Genomic DNA, 10,000 nt, shown 5'->3' with positions numbered 1-10,000 from the left:
AAGTATCCAGAGCTACAGGTCATATATTTGTTTTTATATGACTGTTTTTTTTTTTAATTTTGTCTTTGAAAAACTTTCTCCTCTACATAATATGTGAACATTTTATTTCTCCAGTTGTACACACGGCTCTGGTCCATAAGAAGTGTGGGAGAACTCAGAGGTGGATATACAGAAGGTTCATAAAGAGCCCAGTCTGCCCCTAACCTTAAAACCTTAACCAAGAAATACTGCCCATTATAAAGCCCAGACAGAAGCACTGTTCCTGACCCGCTCAGCTTTTTTATTACTTTACTTCTGATGTTGGAAAAGTTTCGTGTGTCACCATCAGCACTGAGAGGAACTGGAACTACAGAGCAGCTCCTACGGTTTATTCCTTTAACTTCTTTTCCATAACACAATCAAAGGTTTTGGATTGTCAGTTTTAGAAACTGCAGTGATAAGAGTCACAAAGGTCCATTCTAATACTCCGAAAACCGACTGTTATCAAAGAAAAGCCGCCTGCATGATGTGCTTTGTCCTTTCATTTGGTAATTTAGTGCCTCTCTCCTGCTTCAAACCCCTGATAAAAATGAAAAACACCCACCCGTGGCACACTGAGAAGTTCCTATTGAAAGCCAAGGTTAGAGGAAATGAAATAAGGCTTTAGAAAGAAGCAAACAGAGGAGGCGGCACGTCACGGCTATTCACACAATTCATTTGACTTATTCAAAATAATCCTACATGGGTTGGCTTTAATTGCAGGGCACTCGTCCCAGCATCTAAATACAATATTAGAAAGACAGAGCGATAATCATCTGGTTAGAATACCGCGGCTGCTGCTGCTGATTATAGCTTCTGGTGCAGATGTGGCAGTGTTCGGCACGTGGAGAAGAAAAGCAGCAGCAGAAAGACGCGTGCAGGTCACAGTGGTTTCCCTCCAGCGCTCTGCACTGTGCCGAGAAATTACTGTTTGGCCTGCAGGTACGTGGTTAGGCACCAGAGTCATTATGGTCCTGTAAGACCTGTGACACTGAGGACATGTCAACCCACGACAACTCTGCTAATGGTATAATACAGTCAGTGAGATATGTTATAAACGTCAGCGGCTGGGAGATGATGAGAGACATTATTACTTAGCACATACACTGTGCCTGGAAGAAATTAGATGTCACTGAAGGACAGTGCTGAGGGACATCACAGCGCTGAGGGACATCACAGTACTGAGGAACATCACAGTGCTGAGGGACATCACAGCACTGAGGGACGTCCCTGTACTGAGGGACATCACAGTGCTGAGGGACATCACAGCACTGAGGGACATCACAGTACTGAGGGACATCACAGCACTGAGGGACATCACAGCACTGAGGGACATCACAGCACTGAGGGACATCACAGTGCTGAAGACAAAAACACTTTCAGACTTTTTCTGACATATTTTCAGTCAAACAATAAGATGAAGGTGAAACATGAATCCTACACTTGTGCTGCTGGTCCATGTTTGTTTTCAGGTGCAGACAAACTCTTTAGTTTGTTTGTGGGTTACACACTTTGCTGTCAGGCTCAGGATCGTGTCACAGCTCCTCGTGAGCACATGCTGTTACACCTGTAATTAGCTGTCAGACACATGATGGGCACCTGGTCTGTGTCTGCAGTAAAGACAGAAACTTCAGCAGACTTCAGAGACTCTTTCTGAAACTATTTTAAAGCGGAGAAACTTTAAACTCTGAGAAACTCGCTATGAACAAACTTTTAAAACTCTGTAGCTTAACAACACTGAGGCTACAAACAACCCATAATGCAACGCTCTGTCTGTAGGTGCCAATACCCTGATGATGTGAATATGTAAATGCCTTCCCCCACTGCTATGAATGTAATCTCCAGAAAACAGTTCTGTTTTCCAGGTGTTGGTTTGACTGTACGATGATTACAGAGGATGTTACTCAGCCCGTCCTCACTGATAAAAACTGTTAACCCAGTGCACTGAATACAGGACGTTAGGTAAAGGTTAAGGTTCATCAGTGGCAGATTCACAGTCAGTAACGTGTGTGATAAAGAATAAAAGCATCCAGTGAAGTGAGAGCTGAGTAGCTGCAGGGAAGCTCCTGTGTTTATCTCTATGGAGAAGCCACTCCTGTTTATGAATGAGGACGTGTGTGAGGATATCGGCTCAGATGGCGCCTTTCTTCTCAACATTGCACCTCCAGGTCCTCCTTCTCCTCCTCCTCCTCCTCCTCCTCCTCCTCCTCCTCCTCCTCCTCCTCCCCCTCCTCCTCCTCCTCCCCCTCCTCCTCCTCCTCCTCCTCCTCCTCCTCCTCCTCCTCCTCCTCCTCTTCCCCCTCATCCCCCTCCTCCCCCTCCTGGTTGTGAATGTGATGAGCTGGCCTGTTGGAGAGGACACTGAGACACAGCAGCAGACACCAGTCCCGGCGCTTCACACGTTATGGCCCATGATCAGGTGCTAAGTCATAGTGAAATTATAGGACAGCTGTGAGTCAGTCTCACACTCAGGTTGTGACTGGACGGTCACTGGTTTGAATCTGCAGACTGACTGGGAGGATCTGGGAGAGGAAATTGAACAAGTAGTTTCTGCTGACCTTCAGGGAGTCACTTAACCTTCAGTCAGTCACGGAGGGTTTGGGCGGAGGCCAAAGACAGATTACAGCCCAGCAGAGGACAGTAGCTGTCAGTGGGTGTGGGCAGGCCTCTCCAGAACAGAGGGATGAGAGAAGGAAGCAGCAGATGAGTGGACCTGTTTCAGCCTGAACACTCCTCAGTCACAAGCTGGTGATGTTTTATCACATCTATTAAAACTGTTGGTACCCTTCCATCAGAGAAAGAAAAACCCACAATGGTCACTGAAATAATGTGAAACTAAAGAAAAATTTAAAAACCAAACTGTGGACGTGGTCACAGACGTCCTGTGTCTCTTATCTGTCATGTTTTCCTTTGTCACCCGTCTGTGGACAGTAAGTTACATGTACTGTCACGTCATTACTGGAACTCACAGCAGTGGATTCAGTGTGTTTCTCCCACAGGAACTGCTGCTTTAATTTCTCCTGTTCATTTTGATCTGAGCACTTTAAATCTCATGTCTCCACATTAACTCTTCCATCTTTGAGTTCAGAGAGAAGAAGGAAAGAAGTGAGAATATAAAAAAGTGCAGCGGTGACACATTTATTAAGATGATGAATTGCTTTTGGACGGGACATCTTGTACTGCCTCGTACAAGAAAAGTATGATTTATGATTGCCTCCGAGTTCACTGTCAAAAAACAATACTGGGGGAATTATCAGCATTTGAGAATCTCTGTAATACAAATTAATGATCACATCACACAGCGAGCGCAGTCAGACTCGCTGAATTACGCTCCTTAAATGGCCTATTTTGAGACATTAATCAGTTTCTGACAAAGCCATAACTCTGCAGCGCAGCGGTGAGAAAATAAACCCTGTCCCATCCTCCTGCCATAATCATTAAAGGAGGGTGAAATCACCGAGGACATGCTTTTATTTTCACCTTCATAATGAGCAGATAAGCTCCGCACTTTCCCGCTTTGACTCGCCGCATCATTTAAGGGTGAAGGAGCGAGATGCTTTGTGTCAACATCTCTGAGCACCACTTCAGCTCAGGAGGCTTTCACTCATTTCTTGAAATACGAGCAGCAGTGGAGGTTAAATGCATGTAAGCACCGTTTACCCATCCATCACGTTCTGAAATAGCACTAATGTGGAGCTCCCTCTGTGTTTACCCACACTACACCTGTTAGTGAGCTCAGGCCGAGCCCTCATTCCTCTGCACAGGCAGAGACTCAGGATCCACAAACCATACAACTGAACTGAACAGTACACAGCCTCAGTTTGTGTTCTGTATTAAACCAGACCAGGATCTTTCCCTGACCTGGACCGGGTCCTGTGAGAGTCTGAACAGAACCAGAGTCACAGCGCTGGAGTCACTGCAGGTTGTCTGTGAAACAACATTTCCTCAGGTGTGGGTAGAAAAGATGATCCAGTCACAGCTGTGTTTTCTACAAAAGGTAGAAACACTGTGAAAGTAAAGAAGATTCAACTGATAGAAGATTTAAAGAAAAGGTTTAAGGAGGAAAAGAGACCACAGAAAACAGTGCGTCCCGGCTGTGTCCAGGTGAATTCCTGTTGTGGTTCATTATTTTTAAAGAGACAATCTTTAATCCACACGTAAACAGAGGGCAGCTCCACTAACAGAATGAAAAACACGAGATTGAAACCTGCAATAAAATGACTGACAGAGCTTTAAACGAATGTTCACATCAGTGACTTTTATGGAGTAAAACTGGCAGATAGTTCCAGTTAGTACGAAACACGAGATAAAGACATTTGTCTTCCACACATTTAGCTGCTGTATCCACACACTGATGTTTAATAAAGCCCACAGAGAGAGAGTGAATGGAGATCTGTGACTGACAGAGACTGAAAGCTGCATCTCTGTGGGCTGAGGTAAGGACAGGTTTACCCAGCTGCTCATTTCCACTCTGACAGTGTGTATGTCCATTATTAGCTGTATGTTTGAACGGTGATGTCAGAGAATCTGTAGCATGAATGGTGATAAGAAATGATTGATCCAAAATACAGTCACATTTAAAATCCCCCCGCTGCGTCGTGCGAACGCTCGGTGGAGGGAAGAAGCCGAGGAAGACGACTGACATTACACCCGCACTGTTACAGCAGCTCCCATCACACCTTGTGGGCTCTGAGACCGTCGCCATGGCAACCCAGGCGATATACGTGTTGTTATTTGCAGGCTTTGACTTCACAGTCCCACCACTGCCATTATGTATCAATTCTCACCAAGACAGAGAAGCTGGGGGAGGAGGAGGTGCAAAGTGAGAAGGAAGGAGAGAGAGAGGGGAAGACGTGAGCTGGAAAACAGAGAGGAGGAGTTGTTTTTCTTTACTTTTTAATTCTGATCACACACTGTACACTGTTCCCGGACATACTGAAAGCACTGATCTTCATGTGTGTGTGTGTGTGTGTGTGTACATGCCCACTGCAGCGATTATCACGTCTCCTCTCCAGCTTGTGTTTTACATCAGAAGTCCACAGTTCATGTTCAGCAGCGAGTGTTAAACTCAGTGAGGTGGGTACGAGGCACACAGGTGCTAAAAGGCTGAAACAGAGCGAGGTGGAGACCTGTTACTGGGAAGAGGCATGAGAGAGAGTGGATGTGCTGGTTAGATGCCACACACACACGACATCAAAGTCCTGTATATTTCATTTAGAAAGTGGATTCCTTTAAAGAGCGGGATCAAAAGGGGCGCAGGCTTCCTCTGAGCTAAAACTGTGTCAATATAAATGCTTTTACAGAGCTACATGGTTCTGAATATGTGTCACCGTGCTGTCCCGATGGCTCCAACACAGCAACAAAACCACAGAAACAACAAGATCAAAACAAACGGCGACGACGGGTGAAATTTGGCTTTTGTGCTGATTCTGGCATATTCACACTGATGCTCACTGCTGATATGCTGATCAATGGGCACTGTGCTAATTCAGTAAACAGACACACACAACACCAAGCTCACTGGTCTGCCCACACCGGAGCTCTCACACCTCAACAACACGGCACTCACACACACGGCACACACACACACGGCACTCACACGGCACTCACCATGAACTCACCACGAAGCAGAGGAGGAGGGCTCTCTGTCTTTGTCCCCTCTGCTGAGGCCGACCTCCAACTAATAAATAAATAAATAAAACGTTTCCTACATCTTCAGTGATTTTCCTCCATCACGTCCTTTATGTTACAGCAGGACTGCTCAGACACGTCTTCTCTGTGTATTATGATGTCTCCTAATCCCACGGGCTGGGACATCATTAACTGATTTCTTCAAAAAGAAGTCACCCTACAGTGTGTGTGTGTGTGTGTGTCTCTGTGTGTGTGTGTGTGTGTGTGTGTGTCTCTGTGTGTGTGTGTGTGTGTGTGTGTGTGTGTGTCTCTGTGTGTGTGTGTGTGTGTGTCTCTGTGTGTGTGTGTGTGTGTGTCTCTCTGTGTGTGTGTCTCTCTGTGTGTGTGTCTGTGTGTGTGTGTGATGAACCTGTAAACTGAGCACACACTCTCTGGGTGATGTGCACTTTAAATGAACTGAAGCTGAAAAAACCATCAGTCATTTCAGTAAATGCTTCAAAACCAAATTCACTTCAGTTAAAGTGGAACTTGTGTGTGGTGCTGGTCGTTACTGTGACCATGATGAAGGTCGTCTCGTAACCTGAAGTCTTTATTTTAACCCAAACCATCATCTACACATTAACCTAACACATGACAACACCTCATGAAAGTGTTCAGCATGAAAACAGTTTTCTATCAGCTACTGATCCTGATGTGTTTAACTGACGTGTGGGAAAGATTTCTTCCTCTGACCTTTAAAACATGTCACTCACACATCTGTCCTGTGACCACTGAATCACCACAGATACCATATACACCAAACATCACAGTCACCCTTTACTTCAAAAACACCATGTATAAAACAACAACAACAACAACAACAACAACAACAACAACATTACTCTCAGCCGATGCAACAAGTGCAGGAAAAATATCTACGACCATAAACACAGAGAAGAAAGACTCTGTCTCATCTCAACCCATCAGTGGGTCAGTGTCCATTTTACAATTCAAGAAAATAAATCCTGTATTTTCTCAACCTTATTATTCTGAGCCCAGCCAATCGAATCCATCTGGTTTGTTTTTATACCAAATACAGGAACTGTATCTGACTAACAGGAGCAACAGGAGCTCAGGGATGATGGAGAGATCAAAACCACCACCTCTGTCCAAGGATGACAATTTCAGTCACTTATATGCATCATGGACAATAATGAACCTCTAGGCTTCCATATGTTTAAGATATTACCATCACTAGTGTCAGCCTATCATCTGGTGCAGGCTTTAAACATCACACACCAACCCCACATCATAACTAATATCCAGGTGTGGAAGCTCGTCTTTGAAGGTACGGTGCGTCTGAATTATGTTATCAGAAATGCCAAGCTCAAATCTGTAATTACATGGTCTGAGTCACATCAGCTGTTGTCCTTCAGCAATCAAAACCACGACGACTCATCCTCATTCTCAATCAGGCTGTGTCTGACTCATCCTCACTGGAGGTATTGCTCATCAGGAAACCTTGGCCAAACATTAGGAAGAAAAACACACACTGTTCCACACGTTTATAAAAATATCACTGAACTCTGTATATTCAGCTGTTTAAATAAGCAGAAGCTGGTTTTAGATTGGAGGTCTCTGCTGCTTTCAGGTTAGCTGCAGAATGTGTTGGTTTCGATTCCCTGGTTTAGTTCCTACTGATCAGCTGTAACAAACACAGGCTGAGGGCCTGATGATTTTACTCATGTCTGCAAATGAGTCTTTGTAATGAGTTGTCAGGACTGTAATGATCACGCTACATGTACACCGACGTGAAAAGCTCTTGCAGAGGTGCTGTAATTAACTCAGTGATTTGTGATTTCATTTGTGGAAATGATGGTTCAGTCTGAGGCTGCTCTCTGCAGCAGACACAGGTAACGAGCCTGCATCATCTGCTGAGCAGAGCTCACATCGTTACCATTAACACAGGACAGCGTCTCTGCTCTGAGGCAATCAGCTGCATCTGGGATTTAAAGGGGATGTTTCAGTGAAGTGTTTTCACCGGAGAGTTCAAGCAAACACTTCCTGTTCCAGATATTCTGTTCTGCTCACCATTAGCAGTCCAGTTTGTTGAATGAGCATGGTTTGACCTGCTGCCCTGATCAGCAGGACATCTTCACTCCTACTGCTCTGCCACCACTGTGGCTAAGGTTTGGTCAGGTTCAGGACTGCTAACTTGCTGATGTTTACCATGTTCACTATCTTAGTTCAGCATGTTAGCATGCTAACATTGGCTAATTAGCACTAAATACAAAGTAGAGCTGGGCGGATGGGAACATCATTGGTTGTAGGAGCATTTGTTCACAAACCAAAGCACTTGATCATTTACAGCAAAGACTTCACGGACCCATGAATCACCCCCAGCCTCCCTACAATGTTTTATGGCTCTAATAACGTCACAGCACTTCTTCTTGCTCCTGACAGACCAGAGTTGTGATTCAGACAGCGGCGAGGATCCTTTTCAGGGAGACTTAAATATGGGTCATTTAGCGTTGGAAGAACATGACGAATGCTGTTGCTTTCCTCGCAGTGATCTTCTGCACGACCTCTACACTTATACCCAGATGCTTCTCAGAGATCCTGGTTAAAGCCATGATGTTCCTTACATTTGTCAGACAGTAATCATCTGACCACACAGACTGACTGCAGTTTAGCTTCTTACTATTGACAGAATCTGAATCTTGTCCCTGTAACATCACCCTTACATCTGTAAAAGGCTGTTTTAAAGCCTGAGGCTTGTCGGCTCGTCGGCTCCCGGAGCCAGAAAATCTGAAGCGCAGATTTATCTGATTTATCTGCTTTGACACGGAGCACACTGCTCCACTGGCATTCCTGGACTTCTTGTGATGCTCCTGCTGTTCAGGAAGGGCGCAGCAGGAGGGAGGTTTCCTCCTGCGGTGCTGTGTGTGGATGGTGTCGTGCGTAGATAGTAGCAGTGACACGAAGGCGGCCGCCGGCTCTACCAAGCCCAGCCACCATCACCTTGTATCCTCCGCTGCGTCTCTCTGGCTCTGATGAGAGAAAACTTCCTGGCGGTAGGGGGCTGTCACAAAGATTCCTACCTCCTGGTCTCAACCAGGGAAACCACTCAGGTTTCTGTCTCCCAGGAGGAGCCTCCGGGCCGTCAGCACACAGGGCTTGTAGATACCTGGGCTCTGAGAATCTCATTAAAGTCTGATGTTTGTTTGATGTTTACCTGGAGGCAGGTAACACACCCAAAAACACACGAAAGATATACACCCACCTTAACTCAGTGCTTCACAGTAATAACCACGTTTCCCTTGGTGTAGACATGGATGTGTACAGGTGTGTACAGATGTGTAGCGGTGCGTATGCACAGGTATATGCATATACCCACCTCTGGGCAGAGGGATTCACAGTGTGTGTACCTAAAATCATCCACAGATTCAGTCTGTGTCAGTGTCTACAGCAAATTACGTTACTGAAAATGCATCCAACACGTTGGAAACTCTACAGAGAAGCTTCAGTACATATCAGCAATGTGACAATACTCATTACAACAAAGGATCCGTATTATAAATACATGTTATGAGCAAAACGTAAATGTACCAAAGGCACGCTGCTCCTAACTGTGTCTATTTAAATGACATTAGCAGGTTCTCACTGCTCACTTCACTGTCTCAGCTACTCAAGGTGAAACTACTGGCTGCTGGTTAGTTTAATCAGTAACTGCATCATAATTTATCAGCTCGTTTAAAATATTCATCTGTGAAGCAGAAACTTCAGCTGTCAGACAAATGCAGCTCATGGCAGTATGAAGCAGCACATACTGTGTGTGAACTGGAGACAGTATGTGAGTGAATGTACTCTGTGACTCTCCGTCCCTGGTGCTGATCGCCGTCACCCACACGTTACGATGCATTAGCCATGTTGAGAAACTTTCAGGAACTAAACAGAAAAGAAACAGAGCTCCTCTGGGACGCAGGAAAAACATTTAAAAACTCAGCATCACTTGATTAAACTGGGAAATTCATTCATACTGGACTGAACCTCTGGTACTGTCCTCTAACATGCAGCATCATATCCACGTGCTGGGAGAGGGGAATTAAACACACTGCGGTCAGCACCAAACTGTTTTCTTAGACTTAGTTTGCTTTCAGAATAAAGCAGAGGGGGTGAGTGAGTGAGTGTGTGAGTGAGTGTGTGTGTGAGTGAGTGTGTGTGTGTGAGTGTGTGAGTGAGTGTGTGAGTGAGTGAGTGTGTGAGTGAGTGTGTGAGTGTGTGAGTGAGTGTGTGAGTGAGTGAGTGTGTGAGTGAGTGTGTGAGTGTGTGTGTGTGTGTGAGTGAGTGTGTGAGTGAGTGTGTGAGTGAG

The sequence above is a fragment of the Toxotes jaculatrix genome, chromosome 3 (genome assembly GCF_017976425.1).
Source record: "Toxotes jaculatrix isolate fToxJac2 chromosome 3, fToxJac2.pri, whole genome shotgun sequence".
NCBI lineage: Eukaryota > Metazoa > Chordata > Actinopteri > Toxotidae > Toxotes > Toxotes jaculatrix.
The sequence above is the reverse complement of the archived record's forward strand: the minus strand, read 5'-3'. Positions refer to the sequence as shown.